A 14,881-nucleotide genomic window follows, 5' to 3' on the forward strand; every position below is an offset into this window, starting at 1 on the left:
GTGTCTCAGATGGACAGACAAGGCAATGCAGGTCTAGACAGAGCTGATTATTGCTCTGCTTGAAAACAAGCTAAAACAGAACCTGGAAAAAAAACTGCTTCAGCTCAGGCTGACATCACTCCTTCCCTCTCCCTGCATGATTCCTGGAAGAATCTTGAGGCCCATTCTTGGTAGATGTGTTGCAGAGCATTTATAGATACCCATTTTCGGGATGAGCCAAGCTATCTACAGAAAAATTTCCATCTCAGTTGGAGAAGTGTCTTCTGGGCTGCCTCAGTCTGGTGTTGGAAGATTCTCAAAGCCTGGAATGCACCATTGCTGGGTGCTCTGGCCAGGCTCATCTGCTGATGGCTCCCCTTTGGTCCAGACCTGCCCCCACTGAGGAGACTGTGGCAGAACAGGGGATGAGCTCCAGTGGGAGCCAGAGCAACCACAGCTGCTGTCTTTGCTATTGACATTGACATGGGACATCTCTGAAGCTCTAAAAGAACTTTTCCATCCAAGACTTGAAGGTAAAGGTGGAGGCCTGGTCAGAGCAGGCAGCTTTGTAGTCCTGGGCCAAAGGCTGCTGACGGCTGAGCCCAGCTGCAGCCTGTGTTCCCTACAGGCTTTAAGGAAGAGTGGTGGGGACAGGCTTAATCTTCTGGTCCTGCCTTGGATATGCTTTGTAGATGACCTGCTGTGGCTACACAACTGAGCAGGTGCCCTCAGTGGTGATGGGTACAGAGATGATGTGTACAGGGCTTATGTGTACAGAGAGCAGTGTTTTTCAGACCTAGGATCTGTCAAGCTCAGGTTATCCTTGTCTGAGCCCTGATGGAGCTATGTGGGTGAATGGGTGAGGAGGGGACAGGAGGGAAAATTGAGCCCACTTATGCAATGGGCTCACCCACACCCACCCAATGCAATTTATTTATTATGCTTCCCATGCTTCTTCTGGGACAAAACTCTTTATCTGCTTTGGACCACCCTGCTCCAGCCCAGCAGTCTTACTCAGTTGCTTCAGTCAGGGCTGATGTAACTGTGCCCTCAAGCAACACCCCTGAATCTGTGTGGTGACCTGAGGCCTGGAGCCCTGCACAGAACAGCAGGCAGTGGGATTGCCCAGGCCAGGGACAGCACCACAGCAGCTTGGGGCTCCTTCCCCAAGCCTTGCAGCTTTACCTGCTCACTGCAGTGTGACAATGCTGCACTGAGGCAAATGCCGTGCCAGGAGCAACATGGAAATTCAACAAGAGCTGCTTCAGGAAACCAAAGCAGAGCTGTGCATACTTGCTGGCCCAATTTAGGAGGCAAAATGAAAGCTTTGCTGCGTAGGAGCAGGAAATAATCTTAAAAAGTGAAAGCTTTTCTCAGCCATAGACTGTCAGGAGCCTTTAAATGTGCTAACAAAATCCTGGGGAAAGGAGAAATACAGTGCAGAGAATTTTATTTAGCTTTCAAAAGGCTTTTGATAAAGTCCCTCACAAGAGGCTATTAAAGAAACTTAGTCACCTCAAGGGTGAGGGATAGAGTCCTCCTGAAGAGAGAAGCTGTAGGAATTGGAGTCAAAAGTAAGAGCCATTTCTTGGCATGGAATGAGGTTAATGGTGGGTTGGTTGGGTTCAGTAGGAGCCAGTGTTCTCTAAAGCCCTAATGAGCTGAAAGAGGAGGAAAACAGCTGATGATACAAGATTATTTAGGTTAGCTAGGAAGAGAGAATGTGCCAGAAACCTGGGGCAGTGGGAGGAGGTAGTGGTTGGAGCTTCTGTGCTGGAAGGGGACTTGTATAAATCCTTCACAGATGGAAACCTGCACAGGCCCTGCTACAGTCAGTGAATGCTCCAGCATCCCTGGGCCTGGGACCACACCAGAGGGAGAGCGCTGTCTGGAGGGAGACCTGGGATCCCCGAGAAGGTTGCTGAAGCCCTGGCAGGTGGTACAGTGAAGTGGTGATGCCTGCTTGTCCCTGTGAGTCCTGGGTTTTCTGCCCTCACTCCTTGCCTTATCTATTGCTCCATCTCCAAGTACTTCTGTTTGACCCCCCTGGAAGTCCCACCCTGCATGTGGCTGCTGTGGGGTGACCTTGTAACTGGATGGTGCTGGGACCCCAGCTGTATGTGAGCACCAGGAGAGGTGCTGGGCAGGAAGGAGAGGCAGGGACCTGGTCACAGCTGGGTGCCTGGGGAGACTCTCCCGTTATTACTGGTGCCAAAGCCAAGCCCCATTAACTGGTTCCTCCAGTTGCTGCTCAGACTGCTGGCTGGGGAGCAGTTGCCCTCTCGGCTCAGTCCCAATCTGTCACGTTATTCTTCAACAGGAAAAGGCAAATTAATTAAAATGTGCAGCATGTGAGCCATCCACCACTAATTGGGATCTCGGTGCGCAGTGCATAAATGTCATGCCATTGCCACTTCTGCATGGAGGGGGCCCTCAGCACACGAGGGAGCTGCAAGGCAAGGCAGTCTTTCCAGCTGCCACTCTCTGCCAGCCAATTAATGCCCGTGTCCCTCTCTCCTCGGCCCCAGGAGCAGAGGCCTCTCCCCCCTCCTGCCGTGGTAATAGGCAGGAAGCCCAAACAGCCGCTCCATGCACTCCGCCGAGCACGAGGGTTTGTTTTCCCCACAGCATCTCGAGCAGGAGTGCCTCTCATCTGCTCCCAGCAGCTCCCTAGGCTCCTCTTTGTTTTGCCTTTCAAGCAGTTGTTGATGGCATGTGGCACCCGTAGGAGCTGGCAGGGATCAAGGTGTCTTGCCGGGATGCTGGCCCTGAGCATCAGCTTTCTTGCTTCCAGGAGCCAGTGTCCCAGAGAAGACATGGGAGACTTCCCCTTTGCCTCTCATCTGAAAATCAATATGCTGCTGCTTGGTCTCAAGCATCCACCTTCTGTGCCAGGGTCTTGCCTGCCAATACAGGCCAGGCTCCTCCAGCTCAGTGGTACCATAGGGGAGGCACTGAGGGGCCCATGCAAGCAGCTCAAATAGCTCAGGGGGACAGGCAAAGTGTGAGCAATGGGAGATGTGAGCACAGCAGGGAGCAAATGCCACCACTGGAAAAGGCAGCCAGACACAGAAGTCTCCAGGTAGATCTGTTGCTGAAACTGGTCCACTGTTTATGTGGAGAGCTGCAGCTGGTCTCTGCCACCCCACTGAGCCTTCACTTCAGCTGTGGCTGGCCATCCTCTGAGCTTCAGGCAGGCACATGGATTTTGGCAGCTGTTGAGGTTTGCCTTTCTGTCCTTGCATCCCACCCTGCTTCAGTTTGGCTGGTGGAGTTGAACTTTGGAGTCCCTGCTCTTTCCCAGCTCAGGAAACACCCGAAGCTCCCTGGCCTTCCACACTTATACTCTGAGCTCCTAGCTTCAGCTTCACAGAGGCTGGGATAAACAGCAGACATTGCAAAAACGTGAGATGTGGTAATTTAGGTTTGGTTCTTTCTATTTCTTAGACTCATCTTCATGGCCTTTTCCTGGAGTTTAATGTTGGACTCCTGATACCATCACAGCTATTAAAGCCTGTCCCTCAATCCCCAGTCCAATAATACAGTAATAGCCTGATAGGATCAGGAGCTGGCTCTGGTAGCAGATGGACTCCAGTTCCTTCTCCAGCACAGCATGGGGCACTGCCGCCCCACTGCAGGGAAACTTTAATTTGCAGATTATTTGTTTTCTGCAGGCTTTGGGGATGGGAGGATGAGTAAGTGGTGATTGCTGGCTGCTGGCCAGGCACTGCTGAGAGCCCTTTGCTGGCTGGTGCCCAAGCCCAGCTTCTCTCCTTCCCCTGGGTGCTTGTCAAACTCCCCCGGAGTGTTGTGGTCATGGCTCTGCCCTTTCCCTGGGGATCATTACCTCTGGGTTTGCTTGTCCTGCCAGACAGGGCCATACCCCACCCAGGGATGCATGCTTGGGCAGGGGCCATAAACTCCTTCCCCCTCCAGCTTCAGGCAGAATTAGAAAAGTCTCAGAGGGGCTAATGAAGACTGACTGGCAGCCACTGGGGAGACTGATCCTTAAATGTATAAGTGCTACAGCAGTACAGAGGGTTGTACTTATCTGTCTGCCCACTGCAAAAGTTCCCATGGAAGCCTTGCCAGCAACCCTCTGTTAATCACCTACATCAAAGGAAATGCTAATTAAAACAATTATTTAGGGAGGGACTGAGGCTGGTCCTGCATTGCTGAGGAGGGGACAAGCACAGCCATTAAACAGCAGCTTTAGGGCTCTGGTACCTAGTGACTGGCAAGGGTAAGTGATAATTGAGATTAAGTGATTTCATGCATAGGGAGCACCTGGGCCATGGCTCCCAGTCAAGAAGAACAAGAGCTGCACATGCAAGAGCAGCAGTAACCCAGCACAAGATGCTGCCCTGCACCCAGCCTTTCCCACCCACAAGGTGGGAGTAAGGATCTTGCTCCATGAACTCTATTTCAGCATCACGCAAGCTCCGCTGGCTCCTGGTAAGGGGGGCTGGGGCTGCTCCCCGCAGAGCTGCAGCCCCAGGCTGAGTGGTTGGCAGTGCTTGGGGTGCAGTGACCCAGGAGAAGCCCTGGAGATGGGTTTGCTCCGGAGATGCTGAGGATGGCTAAGCCCAGCATTGCTTTTTTGATGAGATCTCAGATTTGGTTGACAAAGGTAACTGTGTCGGCATAATATGCTTAGGCTCCTGTAAGGTATTTGACATAATACTTCCTGACAGCCTGATCAGAAATTAGCCCTATCCAGCACTCTGTGGGTTTAATGCAGCTAAGTGCAAGCCGTATGTTTGGGGAGGCAGAATGTAGGTCACAGCAGTGAGACGGGGCTGCACGGCACCAGCAGCGGTGAAGGTCAGGGCACCACAGCACCACTGGCCTGTCCTGCACAGGGACTGAGCTCATTCCCTACAAGCTACTCTGGAAATTAAACTTGAGAGATTGCTCAGCTAAAACCCCACCAGGGCTCCGAGGTGCCACAAAAGAGCCAGCTCAGGGCAGGGATACCAGCAGTCAGAAAACCACCAGTGAGCAGAATTCCCATCCAGGTCCCACATGCTGCTCTCTGCCTTGGTGCTGTCTGGGCTTGCACTTGCTCCCTTCAGCTCCTGTCCCATTTCCTTCACTGCCCTTTGGCTCTTACCCCTGCCTAGGTAATTTTCTCTAGCAACCATCTCCTGCATTCTTTTTCCTCCCCCTCTGGAACATTATTTATCTTACACTCGTCAGTGAGCATGGGCTTTCCTTCCTAGGAGCACTGCTTCCCACAGAGTCAGTGGGACTAATGGGAGCAGGGTGTTCTTGATGCTTGCCAGGATTCGGATCCATATACAGGGACACCCCAGGGTGGTGCAGGTTTGTGGGCTCTGATGGACAAGAGTCCAGCCTGTGAGTGCCCATGTCCTGCCCACACCACCGTGGGGGTCACTGCTCAGTCATTTGAAGCTCTGCCTTTGGGCAGACCCTCCCTTCATGGAACTCCTCAATGGCTGCACAAATGTTAGCTTGAGGAACAGTGAACAGCCCTGAAACTGCTGAGGTTCTTCCCACCTCGAGCAGCCCTTGCTTCATCAGGGCTGTTTAAGGCTGTCCAGATGGCCTAATGTACCTCATCAAAGTACAATTTGTATCGCAGTGCGCAGCTATTTGAAGCATCCCAGCTTGGGGCTGGCAGTAACACTTTGGCCAGTGGCACATCTGCCTGATTCACTGGGGAGGTGATGGATGCAGGGACTGTGATCTCCAGCGTGGGAAGGCTGGCCCAGCTGAGGGACCAGGGGGGTTTTGCAGGCAGCTGTGGTGCTGGTTGGGTCTCCCCGAGGCATTGGCAGCTACTGCTGTAGGGATGGTTGGAGATGCAACAAGACCTGTCCTTTGGGAAGCAGCTGGAAAAGCCCTTAGAGCCTGGAAGGAGCACAGGGTTTATCTCTCTGGCTGCTCTGACCCCATTTGCAGCCCCATTGATTTTGCACCAACCCTTTGTGGCCCCAAAGGGTTGCTCCGTCCTGCTGGCATCTTCAGCTATTTGGGGGAAACGTATTAAGCACTGCTTTGCTTTCCTTGCAGTCTCTGGACAGACTCTGTGTGCTGGAAGGGTTCTCCTCTGCAGCCTGCCTCACAAGGCTGATGTGCTCCTGCTCCACAGCTAAGGTGGGAGAGGTCTTGACTTCTATTCCAGACATGCTGCAGGGTTTCCAGGCCAGATCTCAGGTCTTGAATGGGTGAAAAAGGTAAATTTTCATAAAATAGTTTTGCCTTTCAAACAAATAAGACTACAACTGCTTACTTTCCTCTTTTGAAACACTGTCACTACAATAAAATGCTTCTTTAAATTTCAGTCATACAGCCTATTTAGGGTCAGACGCTCAGCTGGGTATGAATTAATTCAGCTCATCAAAGTGTAGTATTCCTGAGAAGAAAATTCACCCTCAAAATGTGTTGTTCTCACTCAGCTCTGAAAATGAATATAGATTTTCCCCACTTTACAGTAGCAAGAGGGGATCCTAGTTTTCCTTATGCTATGGGAATGCCTGCCATCCCACTTGCCAGCAGTACTGGGGGATGCTGGCACACCACAAGGGCTGGGGGAGAGCAGTGCTGGTGTGAGCAGCTGCCCAGGGGGTGCATGAAGGGAGACTGGAGGGGTTGGAAAAGGGTGGTTGGAGCAGGTAGCTGCATGGACCAGCAGGTGGAAAAGGTACAGCCAGAGCATGGGCATAGGAGTGCTGTGAAATGGGGTCTGCAGATCCCCCTGTTCCCGTGGTGACCTCAGCCAGTTCCCCCAAGGGACAGTGGCTGATAACACTGCATCTCTAGTGAGGTAGTTAAAAGCACTTCCTCTCTGGGGGAGTTGACAGCTCCTCTCCTCACATTCCAGGTTTCAAGGCCACATACCCAACCCCCTCTTGGAAGGAGCTCTGGTCCCTGGCTGCATCTGACTGGGCTCTGACTCTGCCTGGCTGCCTAGACTCATCCCTATCTGCAGCTCCATCCTCCAGCCCAATCACCCAGGGGCTGGAAATTACCTCCCATCGCAGGCTCATTTTCATTAATAAAACTCCAGGCTGGGCTGGTATTTTTATCTGTTTTGCTAATGTGATTACCTGCCTCCCACCTGTGGCTCCCCCAGCCCCTGCCCAGTAGAGAGGGGGCTGCTTCCTGTGGCTTAATCAGAGGCACCTTTGCTCTATGTCATGCCCAAAAAATCCCAAAGCTCCAAGATTCCTGCCCCAGGCAGCTCCTCAGCCCAACTACTCTGGCTGCTGGGAGGGGAAGCTGCAGATCCTACTCCAGCTGCTGAGGAGTTGTAGTGCTGCATTGGAGCTTCCCCTGCCTCAAGTGAGGGTCTCAGCACCAGGTCCCCAGGAAGCAGCTCTTTACTGCCTGCCTGGCCAGGCTTGCCAGCCAAGTCACCACTGGGGTCTGGCAGGAGCTGTGCCAAGGTGCAGCAGAGCAGGCCTGGCCATGGGGAGCACGGGGAGGCTCTGTGTGTGCATGTGTGTATACACCTGTGTGTGTGTGTGCAAGGGAACACCCACAGAGCAGAGAAGGGCTGCAGCATGGAAGGAGGGAGGGACAGAGCTGGGCTAGCAGTCTCCTGCCTTCTTCTTCTTGAGCTCTCTACCCTGAGAAACCTTATTTAAATTAATGATAAAATTATCTTGAATTAAGGGAAGAGATTAGTACCAAAACAGAAGCTGCTCGTTTCCAACTTCCCCACATCCTCCAGGTTTTTCTGTGTGCCCCTTTCCCTGAGGTCTCTTCCTCTCACTGAGATTGTTGGAGGGATGGAGATCTGCCTGGCTGGAGACTGGATCTCTTGTCCCTCAGTGTGAGCTTGCTCTTTTTGACTTCTGAGTCCTGTTGAGGCGTCTTGTGCCTCCAGCTTGCCCAGGGTGGCCAGCCCTGGGGTGAGTGTTCCTGGGCTGTGCCTTGCAGGCAGCCCAGGCCCCAGCACTCCCCTGCTGTGCAGCCGCCTCCTGCTCGCCTCCCAATTCCCTGGCAGACACAGCAGTGAGATTATCGTAATGATGTCCGACAAGGCAGTATCAGGAATTACGCTGATAAATCTAAACAGACAGCTTACAAAAAACCCAACAAAAACAAAACAACCACAACTGAACCCAGGCTTGTAATTTAATACAGGGTTATTAGCCTGGCCATCAGAGAACAGAGCTCTTGTATCCTGCAGCCTCAAGCCTCCTCTGTCCCTGGCTCTGCCTCAAGATATGGCCTCTTGCCATAACAAAATACTTTAGCCATGTTTTTGGCTTGGCTTGGGGTGGTGAAGTCTCCTTGGTGAGTGCTGGGGCTGGGTGAGGGGGCACAGACCTGTGGAAAATGCAAAACCCCAATGGCAGCAGGCTGCCTTCATCCCTGTAGTGCATGGCTGTTCAGTGACCGTGGGCAACCCATGGTGGGCTCCTCTGCCCAGGGTGAACTTCAGTGGACAGAGGCTGGGAGAAGAGGGGAGAGGAGGGCCAGCCTCATGTGTGGGAGGTGCCCAACAACACACTCAATACCCACAGGATGAAAACAAGTGACCCATGGTACAAGATCCACGGCCTTGTACCTTCCCTGCACCAGGGCCAGGTCCCTGCCAGGCACAGGGAAATGCAGATCTTTTTTGGGAAAGCAAGGATCTGCTTCATTCTGGCTGTATTAAATGCTTTAGTGACACGGGAACAGATGACTGCTTTTTACCTGCTGTGGGTTTTGCACACTTGCTGTGTTGCTCTTGGTTTCTTCCCCTGTGAAGAATACTGTAGGCAGTATTAACTTCAGTGGGGCCTCTATGTGAGGTAAATGTGCCCGTGTGGAGCACAAATTCTGTCCATGAGGGGATCAGAGCCGAGCTGCCTGAAGTGAGATGTGCACACATGGATCTCTTTGTCCCCCAGCAGTACCAGCAATTTCCTCAAACTGAGGGAAATGCTGTTTTTTAAAGGATATATTTAAAACAGGGAGTGCATTTATTAGGCTGCATGTGTTTTAGAAGGCAGGCTCTGCCGAGCTGCTCGGTGAAGCAAATCTGATGGCAGGGTGATTGTGCTGCAGGGCTGCTGGCTCTCTGCCCCTGCAGTGGAGAGTCCTTGGGGGCTGCAGGGAAGCTCCTGGAGAGGCTTGGGTTTGCCTTGGCAGGGAGGATGGCAAGCCACTGGGAGGCTGTGCTGAGTGGTTCATTGCCCCTGTGGGACTGGGGCTTATCTTCTCATTTGGGATGAGTTTCTCCTCCAGGAGTGGCTGCATGTGCCAAAGGTGGTGTCGGCTCCATGGAGGTTTGCCAGGTTTAGAGGCTTCATCCCCTTAGTCCAGGGACCAGCATTTCCTTTCCACATCCTCTCCTGTTGCAGCTCTGTAACAGCTGCTGGCAGGTCCTGCAGAACCCTGCAGGAATGGTTTGCATGGATCACCTGAGCTGGAAGGTGTCAGGAGGGCAGGTGGCAGCAGGCAGGCTCTGGCACTGGCCACAGGGTGCTGGGGATTCCATGCCATGCCAGAGGAAGCCTGGGCTCACATTGCCAGCAAGGGAACTGCCATGTGAGTAAGCATGGTGGGTTAGTGAAATCATGAATTAATGAAGTAGTGAATTGGAAACTTAACTAATTAGACTAATCCGTTAGAGGGGAGAGTGGCTTGAGCCCCTGGTTGCTTTTTCCCTGATGGCTGGGCAGCAAGCTGTGTGGGACAGTGCCTGGGAGAGGGTCTGGGGAGCTCATGGTGACTGCAGGCAAGCACAGAACTCCTACAAGCTGCCTGGCTCTGTAGGCCAGATCCATGGACATGGATCCACTTCCCATGGGCAGAGCAGTCCCAGGGAAGATGTGCTGTCATCTGTGCCATGTGAGAAATGGCAGGAGAACAGCACAAGCTTACATTCCTCATTTTTTTCCTTTTTTTCTTTTTTTTTTTTTTATTTATAATGGGTATAAAATAAGTGATTCAGAAGCACTTTCCCCCTTCCATTACCCAGAAAGCAAGTAAGAGTTGCAGGAGTGGGGACTGCAACAAAACAATTATATTGAATATTTGAAGTCGTGCTTATACGGCAAATGTGACAAAACCGAGCGCAACCTTAAAATAGCAGCAGCAATCTTTTAAAACACAAAAAGCAGATGATTATTGACTGAAGGGATTGCAGTGCACCAGGCTGGGTGCAGGCTGCTGTGTTTGACTCTCTCCAGAGGTGCCCCATCAGGTGCAGGCTGCAGCTGCCCTCCTGCTTTTTGATGAGCTCAAGCAACTGGCAGTGCCCAACAGGCAGATTTCCAAGGGTGGCATCAGGTGACGGAGTGTACTTCACCTGCCACATCCCCTTGCTTGACTTAAGCTCTGATATTCGTGGCCAGGCTGAGAGCACAGCTGCCTGGTGCTCCCCTGGCATTTCAAGGATGCTTGTGGGCCTGTGGACTGGTGTGAATTGCATACCTGTGGGCCAGCCAGGCGTGGGAGGATGGCTTTTTGTGTTAGTCACTACTCTGCCCTGCTCACCTGGCTTCCCTGCATGGGCCAGAGTGTCTCTTCCTTGCTTTCCTGGCTGTGCCCTGCCATGGACCCCACGGTGAATGGGAGCCTCTGGTGCTGCCATCACCCCAGCCACTGGGGCCACATCTGCTCCATGGCTAAACATAGTCACTCGCTCCCTGGGGCTGTGGCTCTGGCATCCTTCACTGCTGCTAAAAATGACATTTTCCAAATAATGAAAGAATCTTTCATTACCTTGTCTCTGCAAGCAGCCTGGGAGGCTGGAAAACAGCTGAGCACTAAGTGATGTGCTTAATGCAGCTTCAGCATTGGTATATTTTCCCTCTGTCTCCAGTTCAGGCATGCCATGAGGCATGAGAAGATGTGGCTTTGGATGACCCCTGGGGGTCTGGCTGAGGCAGGAGAGCATGGCTGGGTGCCTTCAGTCCCCTTCTCTCTCAGGAAGGCTGCAGCAAACCTGTTTCTCCTTGACCCTGCAAGTCCTCCTGCCCTGCTCCCTGCAGTGTGATTTGTGTCCTAGCATGGTCTGGGATCTGGCTCACCTTGCACCATGAGTGACTGACATGTCCTCCTGCAGAACTTGTGCTTGGGGCCATTTGTTCCTGATGTGCCCTAGGGACAGCTGGAGTGAATGGAAAGGGCTGTTTCTCTGGGCATTGCATTAATGAGGAAGAGGAGGATTTGTGCACAGATGATCCTGTACCTCCTCAATGGGGAGAACAGGTGTGGGAGACTGAAAGCAGTATTTATTTCAGACCTTTTAAACAGTTCTTAGGTCCTTTACAAATATGACATCCCATGCCCTTAGGCAAATTATTAGAGGCAAGTAACCACGAGGTGCCATCCCTTCTTCCATCTCCCACAGGGATGACAATGGCTCAGGGGAATGATCCATGTCCCCCATGGCTGTGTTTCACCCAGCAGCACACAGCCCACCCATGGGTGCCATCAGCCTGCTGCTTGCAGCCCTGGGCATGGGCAGAGAGCCTGAGTTGCTGCACTGGCATTTACAGACAGCTCTGTCCTGCCAGGCAATGCCAAATCCAGTGAGTGAAGGGTGTCTCCTTGCTTGGCCAAGAGCAGGTAGAGCAGCTGCCTCTGCTCCCTTTGGGACATTTTACTCTTTTCACCAGCAGCTGAGTGAAGCTTTCACACCTGTCTCCTGTGGCAGTGGTGGTCCAGAGAACTGATCCTTACTCACTGTCACCAGCTGCTTTTTCTTTCTCTGACTCTCCCCTTCTGAGTTGGGTTTATTTTGGTTTTGAGCTGATAGATGGATTAGCATTTATCACCAGGCTGACTACCAGAGGGCTATTAAAAGTGATTTGCAATGTAAATACTTTCGTCATCAAGCACATTTTCTTTAGACTAAGGTTGACTTTTATGAATATTAAAGCCTTGTAGATGGGTTCAGCAAGTGGGAGTACGTCTGTCAGAGGGAGGGGGACTGGCTGCCTGCATTGTGCTGGGGAGGCAATCTGGATCCACCGGAGGGCAAAGGGATCTGGTGGCAGAAGGAGGGAAGTGGAGCATGAAAGGGTGTGTGAGGCAGAAAGAAAGCCTGAGTGCCTTGAAGAAGGACAGAAAGGAAGGAGAGAGAGCATGTGAGCATATGCAGCATATCCCATCCCTCTCTGTGAGCAGGATGGGAGGACAGGCTTGGGCTGGAGTGCTTTTGCTGGAGGCTGGCAGGGGCTGTCAGGCTAGGGGAGGACTTGTGGAGAGAAGGGGGAGACCTGACCAGAGCTGTGGGGTCAGGAGATTTGTCCCTGGCAGAGCTCAGTGCCAGAGGTGTGTCTGAACATGCCCCATGTGCTAAAGGGCTGGGTGAAAACTGCCCCTTTACTTGAGGATGCCCTGCCATGAGTGTAGGGTTGCAGGATCAGCAGTGAATTCCCCAAGTCCCCCAGCAGACACAGCCTGGCATTACTTTGTGTGCCAGGAGCCAGGGCTGGCTGCTGCTGTGGCTGCTGCATGTTTGAGTATAGTTACTGGGAATCTGTCAGGGATAATGAGTGGATGTTCCTGGGCTTGTGGGGGAAGCCAGAGTAAGTGACCCATAACTGCTTTTCCTGCTCTTCAAAAATATTCATCTCTGCACACCTGCTCAGTGGTGTAACCACTCTGCCTCAGGATGGCTATGGATAGGGACTGTAACAAGCCAGGGTGGAGTATCAGGGTGGTCACTTGCCACTGGTTTTTGCATATCCCCCTTCAAAGGCAGAGGTGAGAGGAGTGGCTTTGTCTGTTCCCAGGTGTTCATGGTATTTTGGTGCAAGGGCAATTTTTGAGACAGAGGAGTGTGATGGAGCATTGCCAGCTGATAATGGAAGACTAGCTAATGCTGATTAGAGAGCAGGCACAGCACAGCGTGGCAGAAAAGAAAAAATAAGACAAAGAAGCCATTCCAAAAAAATAGAGGCTGGAAGCAGACTGATGTGAAGAAATGGGAGATGTGCAGTTGCAAGAAAAATAGAAAGCTCTAGGAGTATCCCAGATTCCTACAAGGTGACAGATGCTGGGTTTGCTGGCTGCTTACTCCTCCAGACCAAGCTGGGTCAATCCAACAGAATAGCAGAATATCCAAATATAAGAGTCTCAGACTGTCACAGGCCTTAATCCCAAAAGAGAGTAAAAAAGGCTCTTGATTTGCTTGGGCCATTGAATATGAAGTCAAGTCAGTCCTTGCCTTCTTCCATGGGAAAACCACAAGTCCCTCCTGTCCCACACCACAGACTGTTCCAGCATCTGTGGCCAGGGGAAGAGGTGGAGCTGAGGTCTGATTCTGGAGTGGATTAAGTTGTTCATGACCAGTGCTGACATGGCCCAGGAGGGAAGGTGATGTCTCTTTGGTGGCAGCAAGAGAGGCTGGTGGAACTAGCTGGCAGCCCACGAGAAGGGAATGTGTGAATATGTCAAGCCAGAAGAAGCAAGTACTGTCTTTAATTGGAATATGTATAGTGAGTCCAGGCTTTCAGAAAACATGCTTCTGACTAATGAGTGCATATAGCTAAGCTAAGAGTTAGAAGTTGAAAAGTTTTGTATTCAATTTGGTTGCACATTTTTATCTCCATGGCTGATCAGCTTTGGAAGGAGACATCTCACTGTTCATTACAGTCTTTTGTCTTTCTATGGGGGCTTGTAGTTTGAAACAAGAGTCCAATCAAATAACCCAACTCCAGTACAATCAAATTGTCTTTGAAGCAGATATTCCCTCAAGTCTGATGAGTTCTCACAGAGCATGACAAAGGTTCATTCACATTGGTTTTTAGGGGGAAAGAAGGAGAAGAGGGTGGTGAGGTTAGGACTTTGTTCAAGGCAAGAGATTCCAAATAACTGGCTGGAGTCTTTGACAGGTTTTGGTCAGTGACTGCAAAAAGAGCATGGGCCGATGTTAAACTCGAAAGAGCCAGCAAATCCTCATTGCACTTGGTGCAATTGCATGGCTTCACACCAGCCAACATTTGGAAAGCTTTGTCTTCTTTTTTTTCAAAGAAGGCATGAAGGAAAAGGTCGACTGAACTCACTAAAGAAATGCCAGAATGTGCCCTATGGTGACCAAAATAATGGTGGTGCATCTGCCTCCCTGCTGTGGCAGGGGCCCCTTGGCGTGCAAAGGCAGCAGCAGATGTAAGTGCCAAAAGGCTTTAACCTTTTCAGGGTGCAGAGATGCACCTGGAGCGGGAGATGTGTCATCAGAGAAAATTGTCTGAATTACCTTAATAATGTTCTCTCTGCTGGAATTCAGAAATGTGTCTCCATTTGCAGGGAGAAGATAACACTTTGCAGGATCTAGGGAAAAGAGAGGTCCAGTCTGTGAACTGGACACATCTTTAGATGACACACTGACTTAAAATACTGCACTTCTGTTAAGTGCTACCTCCCAGAGCCAGAGAGGTATGAGAAGAGGATGAGGGAGTGAAGGGCTGGATGGCTGGAACCCATCTGCATCTGCATTGCTTCGAAGAAGGGTTAAAGTGGGGCATTTATTTGTTTATGTGTGTATGCATGTGCATGTGAGAGCTGAGCAGATGGGGAAATGATACCCGTGTGTGTCTGTGAGACAGCACAAGTGAGAGGTAGAGGGTGGGTGAGGGAGTTGCTCTAGGTCTAAAGTGAAGGGAAGGGGAAAGGTGTACCGGTGTTTTTTCTTCTCCCTTTGTTTCTTCTTGTTCGACACTTTCTCATTACCAAAAGCCAGATCTGGGGGACAGCCAGTCAGCCGATTGCGGAGATGCCTGACGAGTTTTTTTGTTCTGCATGAACACCCCAATTCCGAGCGCTAGTGACAGCCCGGCAGAGATTTTTGGGGGCCAGGGAAAGCGCCGAGGCCTCTCTTTACCCTGTCTGTGCCGGGCCCCTCTCTGCGTCTCCCAGCTCCTCGCTCTGTCCCCTTGGGACGCCGCTGCTCCCGGCGCTGCCGGCTCCAGCGGATCGGGATTGATCC

Source organism: Erithacus rubecula (genome assembly GCF_903797595.1).
Source record: "Erithacus rubecula genome assembly, chromosome: 6".
Lineage (NCBI taxonomy): Eukaryota > Metazoa > Chordata > Aves > Passeriformes > Muscicapidae > Erithacus > Erithacus rubecula.